This window comes from Dendropsophus ebraccatus, chromosome 3, assembly GCF_027789765.1.
Source record: "Dendropsophus ebraccatus isolate aDenEbr1 chromosome 3, aDenEbr1.pat, whole genome shotgun sequence".
NCBI lineage: Eukaryota > Metazoa > Chordata > Amphibia > Anura > Hylidae > Dendropsophus > Dendropsophus ebraccatus.
In genome coordinates this window covers 191,753,068-191,773,365 of record NC_091456.1, presented here as the reverse complement: position 1 = coordinate 191,773,365, position 20,298 = coordinate 191,753,068, and the positions used below count along the sequence as shown (strand labels likewise).

At 44.2% G+C, this 20,298-nt stretch overlaps 1 protein-coding gene across 1 annotated transcript in view; it reads left to right on the top strand.

Annotated features, from left to right (window-relative positions):
- LOC138786631 (uncharacterized) overlaps positions 1-20,298 on the top strand; it is a 491,239-nt gene that overhangs the window by 464,269 nt on the left and 6,672 nt on the right. The gene's annotated exons all lie outside the window — the stretch shown is intronic.

Sequence of the window (20,298 nt, the reverse complement as noted above, 5' to 3'; positions counted from 1 at the left end):
CGCAAAAAAGCCTTGTCTGGACTTCCGGTTCCGGCGCGGCCATGTGAGGAGCTGCGCGGCTGAGCTCCCGGGACCTGAGGCGCACCTGACCTCTCCAAAACCGCCGGACTGGCGACCGACCTAGCGGGGAACACCCAGGGACTTACGGAGCCGCCGGGAAACCGTCCTATGGACCGGTACGTGCTCCGCAGCACGGCCAAACAGCCTCCCTCAGAAGGCATAGCAGATCAGGGTCCTGCCGAGATATCCAAGATGGCACCGGCTGACGGCTCTCTGCAGCGCCAGGACGTGCAGCGGGAGCTGGAGCTCCATGACACAGAGGTATCAGGGGACAAGCAGGCTGAGCGCCTGATAGCTGAGGGAGCTGCAGAAAAGGTCTCCCCCATAGACTTTAAACACATGGCCGCAGGTCACCAAACTGATAGTACCTGATTTCCAGAGACTCCTGGAAGAGGCCCTCAGGAGCTCTCTGACTCAGATTCATAAGGACATTTCTGACCACTCCACTAGACTAACTGAAGTGGAGCACAGGATATCGACCCTAGAAGATGAAAATGATTTTTTGCGCTCTAAAGTGCGCCAAATGGCGGGAGAATTTGACCTTTTCGCAGATAAGCTAGATGATTTGGAAAATCGTTCCAGAAGGAACAATCTGCGTATTATTGGAGTGAAAGAATCAGTGCTGCCGGCCGATCTGCAGGCCTTCTGTGAAAGAGACATTCCTAAGGCCCTGGGTCTACCACACGCCTGCCGGATGGAGGGGGCACACCGCCTGGGCCCTAATCCCGCAACAAGAGGGGAACCACAGACTAATCTTAGTCCACGCCCCCGCCAGGTGATTCTTCGCCTCCTAGACTTTAATGATAAAACTGCCATACTGCGGGCGTACAGGAAAAGTGCGCAACCTCTGGAGGTTAGAGGCATGAGACTTATTATTTGAGGATTTCTCGGCTTAGGTGACCAAACGGAGGAGGGCGTTTAGTACGGTCTGCTCAGCCCTGTACAAGGCAAAGAGAAAATTTCAACTACAGTACCCTGCAATCCTAAGGGTCTTCCACTCTGACGGTTCTGTGTCCTCATATACCTCCCCGCGCAAGGCAAAGGATGCTTTGCAGAATCTTAGAGAGCCCTCACCCTCTGAGTCATCCAACTCCAGGCGCCCTAGGGGGACGTCGTTGAACAGATCACAGGATTATTATTCACAGCCGGGCAGAGAAGAATCCCTTACATCGCATCGGCGCAGAAACCAATCGCCATTGCCACAGCGTAACAGACACCGCCGCTCTCACGGGAGTGAGAGAAAGAGAAGATCGAGAACCCTGTCTCCTGATTGAGCTCCCCTGGATAACCTTCCTCTCTTAACCAGTGGACGATATGTCAGGTTTTCTATTAATGACTCATTGGGACGTATGCTTTTCTGTTCTTTAAGGGGGGTTACATTAGTTAGCTGTTGATTGCCAGCTTCATCTGCTTATATCGTAGTTCCCCTCCCACTTCACTACCTTTTATAATTTTTCTTTTTACCTGTCCTGGTTCTATCATTGAAAGTTGTAGCTTTTCTCTTCCTCCATTAGATGGCGCTCTAGTAGCGGCCAGTCATGTTTTAGTTAGAGGTGCACCCGTGGAGCTCACCATATGGCTGAAAAAAGAGAAGTCTTCATCTCTGATATGGGGGTCTGGGACATGGATCTTACCGACCTCAAAGAGAATGAGAGTAGTTGTGTTTTTGTTTGTTTGATATGTTTGTGTTTTTATGTATTGGGTGATACACTGCTGATCTTTATATATATCTCATTGCTTCCTCTTAGACATCGGCCTCTGGTCGTTATGCACCTCAGATGTGTGGCGATGGGGGGGGGAGATCCGAGCGCCCTGCCGCCCTAATTTAGTCGAGAAACCTGACCCCGGCCGGCCGCTCAGGTATTTGTTAGCCATGATGGCAGCGTCTAGTACCCCCCTAGTTTGGTCGCCATGGCAACGGTAATTACATGGAATGTAAAGGGATTGAAATCTCCACACAAACGAGTACAAGTTTTACGCTTTTTGAAGCGGTTCCACCCGGACATTGTTCTCTTACAAGAGACGCACCTAGCGGCTGATGATCTAGTTAGAATGCAACGGATGTGGGTGGGCACGGTGCTCGGATCTCCGGCGGTGGGGGGCAAAGCGGGGGTGATCACTCTGATTAACAAATCTTTTCAGTTTTCCCTAGTCGCTCACAACCATGACACTGAGGGTCGCTTGTCACATATTCTCCTTGATCATCACGGGGAAACATATAGCATTTATAACATATATGGCCCAAACGGGGAAAATAAATCGTTTTTTATAGATGTGGCCACTAGACTGCGGGGTGACCCGACTGTGTGGAGGGTGGTGGGGGGAGATCTAAACACGGTGGCGTGTCCTCTGGAAGATAGGAAAACCTCTGCCACGGTCCTTCCAACAACTCGGGCCAGAGACAAAATCTTACCCGGCTTTTTGGAACAAACAGGGCTGGAGGATGTGTGGCGCTTAACCCATCCGGCAGAGCGGGATTATACCCACTTCTCCCACTCCCATCAATCGTGGTCTAGACTAGACTATATCCTCACGAGCCCCTTAGTGAGTAGGAGGGTTCAGTTGATAGAGCATAAGGACTTGATTATCTCCGATCATGCCCCCGTATTGGCGCGGTTGTTCCCTACTACCCCACAGAGTACTGACTATATATGGCGCTTCCCCTCCTTTTTAACACAGGATGAATCTTTTCGGGAACTCTTGCAGGGATGGTGGGTGGAATATGACTACTACAATAGTGCCCACAAAGCGGATCCCCAACTGTTTTGGGAGGCGGGAAAGTCTGTTTTAAGGGGGAAAATACTAGCACACATAACAGGGTTGAAGAAACGCACATCTCAACACTTCAAGACCTCCAGTGAGGCCCTTAGGCTGGCCTATACACATTTTTTACAATCTCCTTCAGATGACTCTAAGTCTAAGTGGCAGAAAGCAAGGGAGGAGTTTGAGCTCTGGTTGGATAGGCGGGACAGATTATATCGCTCTCACCAAGAGGCAGATTTTTTTTGCTTCGGGAACAAGGCCGGGAAATTACTGGCAAGAGTAGCGAGAGGCAAACACCCCCCATCTCATGTCCTAGCTTTACAGGATCATCAAGATATCACTCATACTGATCCTGTACTCATTAACAAATTGTTGGGAGATTACTATAGCTCACTATATGCCCCCCCCCCCCCCTCGGACCTGGGACCCCTGTCTACTTTTCTGCGCAACATTCGGCTGCCCTCCTTGTCAGAGGAACAACAAGAAATGTTAAACGCAGAAATCACTGAGGTGGAGGTGTGCTCGGTCATTAAGTCCGCCCATAATGGGAAGGCTCCCGGACCTGATGGGTTCAGTGGGGAATTCTATAAATCCCTGGTAGATCAAGTCACCCCAGCCCTGGTCAGTCATTTTAATACCATGTTTGAAACAGGGAACATCCCGGCCGGAGCCAAATTAGCGTACATCAAAGTCTTTCCTAAACCGGGCAAGGATCCTTTACACCCGGGATCTTACCGTCCCATTTCCCTGATCAATCAGGACATTAAAATGTTGACAAAGATCCTTGCTGACAGGCTAGCGGTTCATTTACCGGAGATAATAAGCGATAATCAAGTGGGCTTTGTCAGGAATAGGGCAGCGGTGATTAATATACGTAAAGTGTTGGCAGTACTAGATAGGGTCCGACACCGTCCTCAGCCAGAAGAAACCCCAGCATTGTTAACCCTGGATGCCGAAAAGGCTTTTGATAGTGTAAGATGGGACTGGCTGTGGGCGGTGTTAGACAAAGTTGGGATACTAGGTAGATGGCAGACCTTTCTCAAGGGCCTATATAGAGATCCCATGGCCAGGGTCCACACAGCAGGGATACTATCGGCCCCGATTCCCCTAGCTAGGGGCACCCGGCAAGGGTGCCCACTCTCACCCTTACTATTTGAAAAAGCCTTGTCTGAGTGGCTTAATAAAAAAGATCACAGTGTACATAAACACAAAAAAGAAATACTTGCCTTAAAGTGTCACTGTCGTTAATTATTTTTTTTTTTTTTTTGTTGCAGGAATCAATAGTACAGGCGATTTTAAGAAACTTTGTAATTGGGTCTATTAGCCATATTAGCTATATTTTTATCATGAAAAAGCAGTTTGAAGCTCTCCCCCCTGTCTTCATGGTTTTCCTAGGGAGAGAGGGAAGTGAGGCACCTAAACAGGACAACAAAGAGTTAATTTACAGCAACATCACGGGCTCTCTCCTCTGACCTCTGAATAGCTTTCCGGTTGTGCTGCCAGTTAATCTCTCTTCTCCCTTCTCCCTCCTCCCCCCTCCCTTCTCTATAGAACAGACAGGGTTGTGTCTGATGCAACAAGTCACAATTTCCTGATATTTTGCAGTGAATGGAAAAGAGGAGGTGGGGGGGGGGGACCTGGGAAAAGTCTTTTTGAATGCAGATAATGGCAGATTTGCCTAATAAACCCTATTACAAAGTTTCTTAAAATCGCTTGGACTATTAATTTCTGCCCCCCAAGAAAATAAAAAATACGACAGTGACTCTTTAATGCGTATTATTGCATTAACCACAGACAGACATAAGCTTGAGAAAGCGCTTGAAAAATTCTCAAGCTGCGACAAAATTGGAAAAAAATCTAAAATGCTAAGATCATGATTCTCACATAAATGGCTACCAGACGTAAAGGGGTGTGTGTGTGTGTGTGGGGGGGGGGGGATATAAATAAATATATATATAAAGAGTCACTGTCTTATTTTTATGTTATTTTTTTGCAGAAATCTATAGTACAGACTTTAAAAAAAGATTTTAAAAAAACTTTGTAATTGGGTTTATTAGCCAAATATGCTATTATCTGCATTCAAAAAGCCTTTTCCCAAGTTCCCCACCCCTTCCTCTTCTCCATCCACTGCAAAAAATCAGGAAATTGTGACTTGTTGCATGAGTCACACTAGGGCTGGGCGGTATACCGCAAAAATACAGATACCATCACTGGCGTCGGTTAACCGACCTCAACCTAGCCAGGACGGTATCTGCGGTAATTTTTTATTTTTATCTCCCAGAGAGCTCCTGCACACAAACTCGCGGAATCGGAGCAGGAGGTGGAGGAGCAGCAGGGCCCAGGTGAGAATGCCCGAGTGCACAGCCCTCCCCCCGCACCCGTCCAGTCCGAGCGCCCAACCTCACACCGTCCCGCTGTACTTGTCCCTCCACTTCCCGCACGCACACCGGCGTCCCTGCACACACAGGACATTAACGTGCAGCGCTCGGACGGGACTGGTGCCGGTTCCCCCCCTCACCCCCCGGCCGGCGAGCGCTGCACGTTAATGTCCTGTGTGCAAGGATGCCGGCCGGGGGGTGAGGGGGGGAACCGGCACCAGTCTCGTCCGAGCGCTGCACGTTAATGTCCTGTGTGTGCAGGGACGCCGGTGTGCGTGCGGGAAGTGGAGGAGCAGCAGGGTCCAGGGGAGAATATTCCTGATTGCACAGCCATCCCCCCCGCACTCATCCCGTCCGAGCGCCCACCCGGCGTCCCTGCACACACAGAACATTAATGTGCAGCGTTCGCTGGCCGGGGGAGAAGGGCACTCGGACGGGACGGGACCGGTCCCCCAACCCCCCCGACCGGCGAGCAAGCGAGTGCTGCACATGTGTGTGAGTGCAGGGAAGCGGCCATGTCAGAGCTGAAGGTGGAGGAGCAGCACATGGGGGCGGCTGTCCTGACTGTAACATAGGAGGAATAATGGGCTGCAGCGGGCAGGAGAAGTTATTGCTGTGTGTGGTCCCCTGCCTGCTGCAGCCCATTATTCCTCCTATGTTACAGTCCTGTACTGTTACTGAGGGAACTACAGGTCCCATACCCATACACCCCCCCCCCTGTATACCCATAGACCGCTTCCTGCCCCCCCTGTATACTGTATACCCATAGACCCCTGCCCGCCCCCCCTGTATACCCATTCACCCCTGCCCACCCCCCTGTATACCCATTGACCCCTGCCCGCCACCCTGTATATTGTATACCCATAGACCCCTGCCCTGTCTATGGGTATAATGTGCCACTCATAGTGTCCCCACAGTGCCTTTGTACTGTCACCTATACATAACATACTATATACCCATCATATATACTGTACGTCCCTGTACTGTCACCTGTATATACTATATACCCATCATATATACTCTGGGTACCTACAGTACATAGCTATATACCTGTATATACACATCCTGTAGTGTGCACATAGCTGTATGCTATATACCTGTATATACACGTCCTGTAGTGTGCACATAGCTGTATGCTATATACCTGTATATACACGTCCTGTAGTGTGCACATAGCTGTATGCTGTATACCTGTATATACACGTCCTGTAGTGTGCACATAGCTGTATACCTGTATATACACGTCCTGTAGTGTGCACATAGCTGTATGCTGTATACCTGTATATACACGTTCTGTAGTGTACACATAAATGTATACCTGTATATACACGTCCTGTAGTGTGCACATAGCTGTATGCTGTATACCTGTATATACACGTCCTGTAGTGTGCACATAGCTGTATACCTGTATATACACGTCCTGTAGTGTGCACATAGCTGTATGCTGTATACCTGTATATACACGTTCTGTTGTGTGCACATAAATGTATACCTGTATATACACGTCCTGTAGTGTGCACATAGCTGTATGCTGTATACCTGTATATACACGTCCTGTAGTGTGCACATAGCCGTATGCTGTATACCTGTATATACACGTCCTGTAGTGTGCACATAGCTGTATGCTGTATACCTGTATATACACGTCCTGTAGTGTGCACATAGCTGTATACCTGTATATACACGTCCTGTAGTGTGTACATAGCTGTATGCTGTATACCTGTATATACACGTCCTGTAGTGTGCACATAGCTGTATGCTGTATACCTGTATATACACGTCCTGTAGTGTGCACATAGCTGTATGCTGTATACCTGTATATACACGTCCTGTAGTGTGCACATAGCTGTATGCCTGTATATACACGTCCTGTAGTGTGCACATAGCTGTATGCTGTATACCTGTATATACACGTCCTGTAGTGTGCACATAGCTGTATACCTGTATATACACGTCCTGTAGTGTGCACATAGCTGTATGCTGTATACCTGTGTATACACGACCTGTAGTGTGCACATAGCCGTATGCTGTATACCTGTATATACACGTCCTGTAGTGTGTACATAGCTGTATGCTGTATACCTGTATATACACGTCCTGTAGTGTGCACATAGCTGTATGCTGTATACCTGTATGTACACGTCCTGTAGTGTGCACATAGCTGTATGCCTGTATATACACGTCCTGTAGTGTGCACATAGCTGTATGCTGTATACCTGTATATACACGTCCTGTAGTGTGCACATAGCTGTATACCTGTATATACACGTCCTGTAGTGTGTACATAGCTGTATATACACGTCCTGTAGTGTGTACATAGCTGTATGCTGTATACCTGTATATACACGTCCTGTAGTGTGTACATAGCTGTATGCTGTATACCTGTATATACACGTCCTGTAGTGTGCACATAGCTGTATGCTGTATACCTGTATGTACACGTCCTGTAGTGTGCACATAGCTGTATACCTGTATATACAGGTCCTGTAGTGTGCACATAGCTGTATGCCTGTATATACACGTCCTGTAGTGTGCACATAGCTGTATACCTGTGTATACACGACCTGTAGTGTGCACATAGCCGTATGCTGTATACCTGTATATACACGTCCTGTAGTGTGCACATAGCTGTATGCTATATACCTGTATATACACGTCCTGTAGTGTGCACATAGCTGTATACCTGTATATACACGTCCTGTAGTGTGCACATAGCTGTATGCTGTATACCTGTATATACACGTCCTGTAGTGTGCACATAAATGTATACCTGTATATACACGTCCTGTAGTGTGCACATAAATGTATACCTGTATATACACGTCCTGTAGTGTGTACATAGCTGTATGCTGTATACCTGTATATACACGTCCTGTAGTGTGCACATAGCTGTATGCTGTATACCTGTATGTACACGTCCTGTAGTGTGCACATAGCTGTATGCTGTATACCTGTATATACACGTCCTGTAGTGTGCACATAGCTGTATGCCTGTATATACACGTCCTGTAGTGTGCATAGCTGTATACCTGTGTATACACGACCTGTACTGTGCACATAGCCGTATGCTGTATACCTGTATATACACCACCTGTAGTGTGCACATAGCTGTATGCTGTATACCTGTATATATACATCCTGTAGTGTGCACATAGCTGTATGCTGTATATATACATCCTGTAGTGTGCACATAGCCGTATGCTGTATACCTGTATATACACGACCTGTAGTGTGCACATAGCTGTATACCTGTGTATATATACATCCTGTAGTGTGCACATAGCTGTATGCTGTATACCTGTATATACACATCCTGTAGTGTGCACATAGCCGTATGCTGTATACCTGTATATACACGACCTGTAGTGTGCACATAGCTGTATGCTGTATACCTGTATATATACATCCTGTAGTGTGCACATAGCTGTATGCTGTATACCTGTATATACACATCCTGTAGTGTGCACATAGCTGTATGCTGTATACCTTTATATACACATCCTGTAGTGTGCACATAGCTGTATGCTGTATACCTGTATATACACATCCTGTAGTGTGCACATAGCTGTATGCCTGTATATACACGTCCTGTAGTGTGCATAGCTATATACCTGTGTATACACGACCTGTAGTGTGCACATAGCCGTATGCTGTATACCTGTATATACACCACCTGTAGTGTGCACATAGCTGTATGCTGTATACCTGTATATATACATCCTGTAGTGTGCACATAGCTGTATGCTGTATATATACATCCTGTAGTGTGCACATAGCCGTATGCTGTATACCTGTATATACACGACCTGTAGTGTGCACATAGCTGTATACCTGTGTATATATACATCCTGTAGTGTGCACATAGCTGTATGCTGTATACCTGTATATACACATCCTGTAGTGTGCACATAGCCGTATGCTGTATACCTGTATATACACGACCTGTAGTGTGCACATAGCTGTATGCTGTATACCTGTATATATACATCCTGTAGTGTGCACATAGCTGTATGCTGTATACCTGTATATACACATCCTGTAGTGTGCACATAGCTGTATGCTGTATACCTTTATATACACATCCTGTAGTGTGCACATAGCTGTATGCTGTATACCTGTATATACACATCCTGTAGTGTGCACATAGCTGTATGCTGTATACCTGTATATACACATCCTGTAGTGTGCACATAGCTGTATGCCTGTATATACACGTCCTGTAGTGTGTACATAGCTGTATGCTGTATACCTGTATATACACATCCTGTAGTGTGCACATAGCCGTATGCTGTATACCTGTATATACACGACCTGTAGTGTGCACATAGCTGTATGCTGTATACCTGTATATATACATCCTGTAGTGTGCACATAGCTGTATGCTGTATACCTGTATGTACACGTCCTGTAGTGTGCACATAGCTGTATGCTGTATACCTTTATATACACATCCTGTAGTGTGCACATAGCTGTATGCTGTATACCTGTATATACACGTCCTGTAGTGTGCACATAGCTGTATACCTGTGTATACACGACCTGTAGTGTGCACATAGCCGTATGCCTGTATATATACATCCTGTAGTGTGCACATAGCTGTATGCTGTATACCTGTATGTACACATCCTGTAGTGTGCACATAGCTGTATGCTGTATACCTGTATATACACATCCTGTAGTGTGCACATAGTTTGGGTTGCTGCTCATTGAGTTACTGTACTTTTTTTTAACTTTATTGAAACAAACTCCCCAGTTTGGCACTGCCAAGTGGGTGTGGCTTGTAAAAGGGTGTGGCTTACAAAGGGGGCATGTCATAGTTATCGTTTAATTATCGTTACCGCAGCTACATATGCGATAAACCGCGATATTGATTTAGGCCAATATCACCCAGCCCTAATTCACACTCTGTCTGTTCCTATAGAGGGGGGAGGAGGGAGTTAGCTGGCAACAGAAAGCAGATAACAGAACCTGAACGCTCGGCATCAGATTCCCGCTGTCTGCCCGCTCCGCCTATGGCTATGGCTGTATCCCAGATTTCCAGGCGGTCCTCCCGCTGTATCCACCCTCTCCATGGAGCGTGCAGACAGCGGGAATCATTGCCGAGAGTTCGGGTTCGTGCGAACCCAAACCTCGGCAGGTTCGGACCATTCCTAATGTCAGGGCTATGAAGGGTCTTCCATCTAGAGGACTCTGTTATATATATAGACATATAACATGTACTCAGCCCTAAAGTCCTAATCACTTAGAAAGGTTCCGCCCTCACAAACCATGAAGTGAGCAGTGATGGACTGAGCTGCAAATGATTAGGTGGGACAACCCCTTTAAAAAAAAATTTCTATACGTGTGATTTTTATGTTTTTTTGTGTAGTTCGGAAAACTTTATTTAACTTTATTTGAACAATAATTGTTTTTTTTCCACCACTGTTCTCTGCATTGGTGAGAGAATATTATTTTTATATTTGTGAGAATAAGTCACTAGGGTAGTAAGATTATATATTATTATATATTTGCCAAACAGGATGCTTTCTTGCTTTTGCCTATGTCTCCTGTTTAATAAGAGTAGATGATCTTGAATTATGATACACTCTAAATAACAATAGGCTTAGTTCTAATCATGATTTACCACTGATACACTTTAATGTATTTTAGGTGCTTTCTAGTCATGCTAATACCTATAAATAGTTCTAAACTATCTGCCTCCTTTTTTTTTTTATTATAGATACATGGAGAAGAACCTCAGAAGCTGTGGCCATTACAGAAAATATGCATTGGATGTGCCAGTCTCTCAGAAACCATCCTCGTGAAATAATTTCACATGTCATGCAGCGGTATTATAGCAGTTTGACTGATGCAAGCATTTTAGAAAGGGATGTTGAAAAGGGACATTTTAAAGTAAGAAGTGAGTCCGAGAGAGTTGTGGTTTACAATCTTGACCTTGGCAGTGAATTGCCACAAAGTAGTTGTCAGGACTGGCAAAAAAAAATATCCTGCCTTGCAAACACGTGTGTGTGATTTTTTGCTTTTAAATGGGAGAATCTAAAACCGGCCTATAGTCAAAACCCATTATTTGAACTGGATATAGAGATTTTTAGGGCCATTCAGCAGCATTTTGTTGAGAACTTGAAAACCAAAGATATTGACTTTCCTGTCTTTGAAGATTTGGAGGTTTCTGGTCATATTATACAGGGCTTGCCTCCCCGTAGAAGGAAGTAAAAGACACTTTTAATTAAGAACTGCAGTCGAATTCTCAAACAGTTACAACATTTAGTTTTTGCCATTGATGAAAAAGCTTTAACTGATTTGTCCCTAACATTGAAGCAGTTGCTTTTGGATTTATGGGAGAATGGACCATGGGAAAATTGTACATGACATTACACCAAAACTTGACCACGTAAAACATCTACCTTCTCGGAAATATGGAAAACCTAAGCAGCCAGCAATGGCGAGATATGGTTTACAAGCCGATCAAAAGAAAGAGCATTTGTTGGAAATTTTATCCGAGTCAGACAGGGATAATGCAGAGGCAGTCTGGGTTACCGTGGGCAAGTTCAAATTGACATGTAAGGACAAGTAGGAAATTGAACAGAAAAATTGGCTTGAAGATAATCTAATAAATGCTTGTCAGTTTTTACTGTCAAAAATAAGACTTTCAGTGTCAGGCTTTGTGGACACTGTTGTGTTAGACCATTCTGAATACCCCCGATTGATGGCAAAGAAATAATCCAGATACATCATATAGGTTTCTATTGGCTTGTCTCACACAAGGTTGCACAGAAGGTGACAATTTATGATTCTGTGCCAGTAACTGATTTTTCAGAGTTTTTTATGATTCTGTGCCAGTAACTGATTTTTCAGAGTTTTTTTTTTTTTTTTTTTTTTTTTTTTTTAAAAAGCTAATCAAGCTCTATGAGGAACTCTTTTCAGGAGACAATAAAGTTTTCGAGTTCAAAACCCTATGTTGCCAGAATCAAAAAGAGTCTGATGATTGTAGGCTGTTTGCAATCGCAAATGGCCCTAGTAGAAGGAATTTGTTTAAACGTGAAATTTATTCAACTTAAGATGCGCGATCACTTAATTACTTGTTTGGAGAAAGAACAAATGACAATGTTTCCATATAACCGCAAGCAAAGTGTAAAAATTCAGACAAAGAAAATGCAGCTCACAATGTTCTGTATCTGTCACATTTATCAAGCTAATGAGGCCATGGTAGAATGTTACAAGTGTAAATCATGGAACCATTTCTCCTGTGTCAGTATTGCCAAGGATGATGCACATGTAAAGACCAAAAAGAAATACGTTTGCCCCCCCGGTGTACTATGTAAATTGTGGCACAATAGTATGCTGTAAAACAGGTAAAATCTCAGAAACAAGACTGTGAATAAGAATTTAGAACTTGACATCAAAATTGGTGTTAGCCAAGAAACCTTTCAGAGTGATCTGGTTAATCTGCCATCCTTTTCAGATTTGTTTACGCAGAATGTCTGTTCAAAAGTTTGAGTAAATTTATAGGCCTAACATTTTGCACAATTCAGTGTCTTTGCAATTATTGGCTAGCTACAAATCTGGTCTGAATGGTTACCTTAAAGACATCATGTCCCTGGTAGGTCTAAATGCAAAAGTCTAGATAACTTTTTAGTTATGTTTGTTAAAGGGAACCTGTCACCCCCCCATGCCGGGGTGACGCCTGCCCGACCCCGAGCACCATATACTTAACCCTTCCTCGAAGTCCCCGTCCTGGACCTGCTCCAGTCATTCTCTATGGGCATCAGACCAATCTCTGGTGAGCACCCGCATGTCTTCCGACAGTGATATCTCAGGGGCGGGATCGGTTCCAGGACCGGGACTTTATGGAAGGGGTAAGTATATGGTGCTCGACTGGGGGGGTCGGGCGGGCTTCACCGCAGTACGGGGGTGACAGGTTCCTTTTAGGCTGGGTTCACACTACGTATATTTAAGTCAGTATTGTGGTCCTCATATTGCAACCAAAACCAGGAGTGGATTAAAAACACAGAAAGGATCTGTTCACACAATGGTGAAATTGAGTGGATGGCCGCCATATAACGGTAAATAATGGCCATTATTTCAATATAACAGCCGTTGTTTTAAAATAACAGCAAATATTTGCCATTATATGGCAGCCATCCACTCAATTTCACCATTGTGTGAACAGATCCTTTCTGTGTTTTTAATCCACTCCTGGTTTTGGTTGCAATATGAGGACCACAATACAAACTGAAATATACGTAGTGTGAACCAAGCCTTAAAGTACACATTTGTGATTTGCACTTAATTTTTTTTTCACCATTATCTCTGTAATGTTAAAGTTTAAATTGGTCAGTTAACTTATTTGTAAAGTAGAAGTACAATTTCAGGGATATATATGTTTTTTTTTTTTTTTTTTTTTTAAATTATTGTCATTTTAGTAACCATGTTTATTAACAAAAAACCTTCATATGCTAGTAGACTTGCATGTCTAATACAGTATGTGTATATATAGATGTGTATAACAAAGTAACAATGTGCCAACTATACAGTGGATGGTGTCTTCCAACTGCAAGGGTTGTGATGCCCATAGTTGATGCCTTACTAAACCACTCAGTGAGAAAGGGTGGGACACTGCTGTGTTCACTATGAATTGTCAGTCTAACCATACCTTAATGCAGGGGTGGGGAACCTCCGGCCCGCGGGCCGCATCCGGCCCCTGAGACCTCCCGATGCGGCCTGCGGCCCGCAGCTCCCCTGTGATGCGCGCTGCTCTGGAGGAGGAAGGAGCCGGCATACACAGCATCGTCCGGTGTCTGTGACAGCTGCCGGATACAGGAGGATGCTGTCTATGCCGGCTCCTTCCCCAGCAGAGCGGCGCGTGTCTTCAGTCTCCTGCGGGCCGCGCGCGATGACGTCATTTCATCGCGCGCCGCCTGCGGGAGAAAGACCGGCACAGAGGACCTGGGACAGAAGAGGACATGGGCAGCGTGGGAGCGGAGGTAAGGTGAGCGGGATGTTTATTTTTTTTTATTTGGGGGTTAACTAGGCCACCAGGGACATGCCTGATGGGGGTTAACTAGGCCACCAGGGACATGCCTGATGGGGGTTAACTAGGCCACCAGGGACATGCCTGATGGGGGTTAACTAGGCTACCAGGGACATGACTGATGGGGGTTAACTAGGCTACCAGGGACATGCCTGATGGGGGTTAACTAGGCTACAATACATGCCTGATGGGGGTTAACTAGACCACCTGGGACATGACTGATGGGGGTTAACTAGGCCTACCAGAGGCATCACTGGGGGGGTTAACTAGGCTACCAGGAACATTACTTGGGGGTTAACTAGACTACAAGGGGCATCACTGGGGGGGTTAACTACAATAGCAGGGGAACTAGGGGAACAATACTTTGCCTTGCCCCGGGTGCTGCAAACCCACGCTACTAACTGCCGCACACGGTATGCGGCCCTCAAATGATTTTATTAATGCCCGACCGGCCCTCGACATGGAAAAGGTTCCCCACCCCTGCCTTAAAGTGACTCTGTACCCACAATCTGTCCCCCCAAACCACTTGTACCTTCGCATAGCTGCTTTTAATCCAAGATCTGTCCTGTGGTCCGTTCGGCAGGGGATGCAGTTATTGTCCTAAAAACAACTTTTAATCCGGCAGCGCTGTGTCTAACGACCAGGGCTTACGAGAAAAACACTTCCAGCATTCTGAACAACAAAATGGCTTCTCCCCTGTGTGAGTTTTTTGATGTTCAACAAGATTTGATTTCTGAGTAAAGAACATGGCACATTCTGAACATGAAAATGGCCTCTCTCCCGTGTGGGTTCTTTGATGTTGAAAAAGTTTGATCTAGCAGTGAAACGTTTACCACATTTTGAACATGAAAATGGCTTCATTCCTGTATGAGTTTTTTGATGGTCAACAAGATTTGATTTCTGGGCAAAACATTTCCCACATTCTGAACATGAAAATGGTTCTTTGGTGTCGAAACAGATTTGATTTAGCAAAGAAACATTTATCACATTCTGGACAGGAAAATGGCTTCTCTCCTGTGTGAGTTCTCCAATATTGAGTAACATTCGATTTACCAGTAGAACATTCCAAACATGGAGACCGCTTCTCTGCTATGTGAATTATCTGCTTCAAAGGTTCCAATGATAGATTTCCGCCAAGGGCTGAAGGTATATCAGAAATAACGTCTTGTTCTTTGTATGTATCTTGTGTGAAACAATGAACATCTGCAGAAATCAGCTGTCCCTCTGATCTCCTAGTAAAGTCTTCTGCCAAGGATAAAAATATTGCTATTATTTTTTGTGGTACACTAATTGTTGTGGAAAAGTGGTGCAGAGTGTCTTTATTGGCTTTTTTTTTTTCGTGGGAAAACGAATTTGGTGCAAAAGCAGTGCATATGAAGGGTTGTGTCACATATGCTAACTGCTATAATGTACACAAAAGTGACCCAACCCCCTCTATACACTGCTTTTTCACAACAATTAGTGCACCAAAAATATTTGCTATTAAAGTGTCACTGTTGTTATAAGAAACTAGTGACATGTCAGAAAGATATGTGAAAGAGTTGATCTGTCCAGGTCTGAGTGTTCAGACCCTGACCGATTGCCACACTGTCAGTAAAAAAAAGTCAAGCTCAGACATTTATCATGATGAGACCAATTCATCACGTGATACAGAGCAGGGAGAGAACTGCGCTGAGCACGGACTTCTCCCTGCATGTTCTCCCAATTGGTAGGGGTCTGAACACTCAGACCCTGAGCGATCAAAACTTTTGACATGTCTCTGACATGTTAAAAAAAAAATTTTTTTTAAGACAGTGGCATTTTAATCGCTATTTTTTTGTGGTACACCAATTGTCGTGAAAAAGCAGTGTATAGTGAGTTTTGTGTCACTTTCGTGTACAGCGCCCCACATTTATCGAATTTCATTACAAGTTTAAGCGGGTCAATTTTTTTAAATTCGTGTCAGGCCTTATTCCCACATTCTGTGCACAGTCTGTAATTATGGGCGATGTGCTACAAAACGGAGTAAGGAGCACCAATGCTATACAGTGAGGAAAGCCAAATGATTCCTGCCCTATTCACTGATCAGTGCGAGGAAAGAACAGCTGAATGTGAGTGACAGCCGCAGCAATTCAAAGAGTTTCCCCCCCTGTCGGCATGATATGCAGAGTGGGGAACAAATCCATTACATTCCTTCCATGGACGTGTGGCTGCCCCCTAAGCCTTTCAAAGCCTCATATCTCTTTCTGGTTCTCCAGCTATTTAAAAAGGTTGTCTGGCTTAAAACTATTTATGTTGATCAGTGACGTCTGATCACTAAAGTACAGCACCGATGATCAACAATAAGCGAAGCTGTAGGAGTAAAATCTGTGACTGTTCTCTGCATTTCGTTTACCTTTAATAATTTCTTCCTTATACTGCTCATCACTGCTCACATCTGTCTCTGAAGCATCTCCACCTATCTGATCCTGTGGGAGAAGAGGACGGGGACATCTCTCTGGTGCTGTTCTCTTACTGGATCTGACTGGAGGGAACACATACAGAGACTGAATTCATTCTTTCCATCCAGATAATACAGAGAGGAGGTGTGTATATAGTCCTGTCTATTACCTGCTGATGGGAGGGGCTGCTGATCCTCCAGCATCACATCCTTGTACTGATCCTTGTGTCCTTCTACATACTCCCACTCCTCCATGGAGAAATAGACCGCCACGTCCTGACACCTTATAGGAACCTGACACACACAATGATCACACAGTCATCCCCCCCACCCCTCCAGTGGTGTTACTGTATAATGTCCCAGCATTCCCAGCAGCCACAGTCTCACCTCTCCACTCAGCAGCTCCACCATCTTGTTGGTGACTTCTAGGATCTTCTCTTCCTCCATTTCCTCATGTATCAGGGGCCCCGGGATTGGGCTCAGGGTTCTTCCCCATCCTTCACACCCAGGGGCCCCACAGCGCCCACTAGAGGACTTCTTCACTACTGTGTAATCCTGTGTATGGAGAGACACATTACTATCACTCCATCCATTCCCAGAATCCCTCACCTCTCCAGTCCTATCCATCTGTTATTCCATAGATAAGAATGATGTCATGATGACATCACTCCCAGAATCCCTCACCTCTCCAGTCCTATCCATCTGTTATTCCATAGATAAGAATGATGTCATGATGACATCACTCCCAGAATCCCTCACCTCTCCAGTCCTATCCATCTGTTATTCCATAGATAAGAATGATGTCATGATGACATCACTCCCAGAATCCCTCACCTCTCCAGTCCTATCCATCTGTTATTCCATAGATAAGAATGATGTCATGATGACATCACTCCCAGAATCCCTCACCTCTCCAGTCCTATCCATCTGTTATTCCATAGATAAGAATGATGTCATGATGACATCACTCCCAGAATCCCTCACCTCTCCAGTCCTATCCATCTGTTATTCCATAGATAAGAATGATGTCATGATGACATCACTCCCAGAATCCCTCACCTCTCCAGTCCTATCCATCTGTTATTCCATAGATAAGAATGATGTCATGATGACATCACTCCCAGAATCCCTCACCTCTCCAGTCCTATCCATCTGTTATTCCATAGATAAGAATGATGTCATGATGACATCACTCCCAGAATCCCTCACCTCCCCAGTAAGCAGGAAGAGTATGTGTAGGGTGAGGGTTATTATCCTCTCGGCCATCTTGTCTCTGTCTCTCTCCATGGTTTTATTAATCAGAAAAAATTTAGAACATCCTGTATTTTCAGAATCTGAAAGGAGAAGAAAATAAACCAATGTAACATTATATAAATACAATACTTTAGGAAACACATATGAAAATGTTTTGTGGGAAAACAGTAAAGGAAAATTTGGTGATAGATAAAGGATCAGGGTGAGTATTGGGGACAGTCAGGCTCAGGATGAGATAGATGTAGCTGCACCCTGTAGTTTGGATTCTCTTCTTCTATCATAACATACAGTTATATCAGAGCTATCCTGGGGACCTCCATTCAGACACTTCCCTTTGGCTTTTACATGTTTTTTTTTTGTAAGAGACAGAAGGATTCTGTGTGTGTGAGGTCTGGAATCACCTGCCACTCACTCTCAGCTATGACAGACGTAATCTGCTCCTTGTGAAAGCTGAAACTACCCCAACTTACTGCAATTTGCTTCATCTAGTGGGGAGAAATATACATTTTAGTAAGAATATATATATAAAATTATTATTTTTTTTACTACAAAATGTGCTATAATGGCATGATACAGTTATATTACGTAGACACAGTTGTACACATACAGCTCAGCTACATGTACATTACACACATACAGCTCAGCTACATGTACATTACACACATACAGCTCAGCTACATGTACATTACACACATATACAGCTCAGCTACATGTACATTACACATATACAGCTCAGCTACATGTACATTACACATATACAGCTCAAGCTACATGTACACTGCACATATATACAGCTCAGCTACATGTACATTACACACATATACAGCTCAGCTACATGTACATTACACACATATACAGCTCAGCTACACGTACATTACACACATACAGCTCAGCTACATGTACATTACACACATATACAGCTCAGCTACATGTACATTACACATATACAGCTCAGCTACATGTACATTACACATATATACAGCTCAGCTACATGTACATTACACACATACAGCTCAGCTACATGTACATTACACATATATACAGCTCAGCTACATGTACATTACACATATACAGCTCAGCTACATGTACATTACACATATACAGCTCAGCTACATGTACATTACACACATACAGCTCAGCTACATGTACATTACACATATATATATACAGCTCAGCTACATGTACATTACACACATACAGCTCAGCTACATGTACATTACAAATATATACAGCTCAGCTACATGTACATTACACATATACAGCTCGGCTACATGTACATTACACATATACAGCTCAGCTACATGTACATTACACACATACAGCTCAGCTACATGTACATTACACATATACAGCTCAGCTACATGTACATTACACACATACAGCTCAGCTACATGTACATTACACATATATATATACAGCTCAGCTACATGTACATTACACATATACAGCTCAGCTACATGTACATTACACATATTTACACATATATACAGCTCAGCTACATGTACATTACACATATACAGCTCAGCTACATGTACATTACACATATACAGCTCAGCTACATGTACATTACACACATACAGCTCAGCTACATGTACATTACACACACATACAGCTCAGCTACATGTACATTACACACATACAGCTCAGCTACATGTACATTACACACATATACAGCTCAGCTACATGTACATTACACACATATACAGCTCAGCTACATGTACATTACACACATACAGCTCAGCTACATGTACATTACAGACATACAGCTCAGCTACATGTACATTACAGACATACAGCTCAGCTACATGTACATTACAGACATACAGCTCAGCTACATGTACATTACACATATACAGCTCAGCTACATGTAAATTACACATATACAGCTCAGCTAAATGTAAATTACACATATACAGCTCAGCTACATGTACATTACACATATACAGCTCAGCTACATGTACATTACACATATACAGCTCAGCTACATGTACATTACACATATACAGCTCAGCTACATGTACATTACATACAGCTCAGCTACATGTACATTACACACACATACAGCTCAGCTACATGTACATTACACACATACAGCTCAGCTACATGTACATTACACATATACAGCTCAGCTACATGTACATTACACACATACAGCTCAGCTACATGTACATTACATATATATACAGCTCAGCTACATGTACATTACACACAGGGCTCTGCTGCAGGCATATATAACACAGACATACACAGCTCTGCTCCACACACATCACACACAGACAGCTCTGCTGCATACACATCACTTCAGCTCATCCAGCACAGCAGAGTCCTGCATACACTGAGCAGCAGCCCCTGATCATGTGACTCCTCCTCCATGTGACTGATCACATGACTGT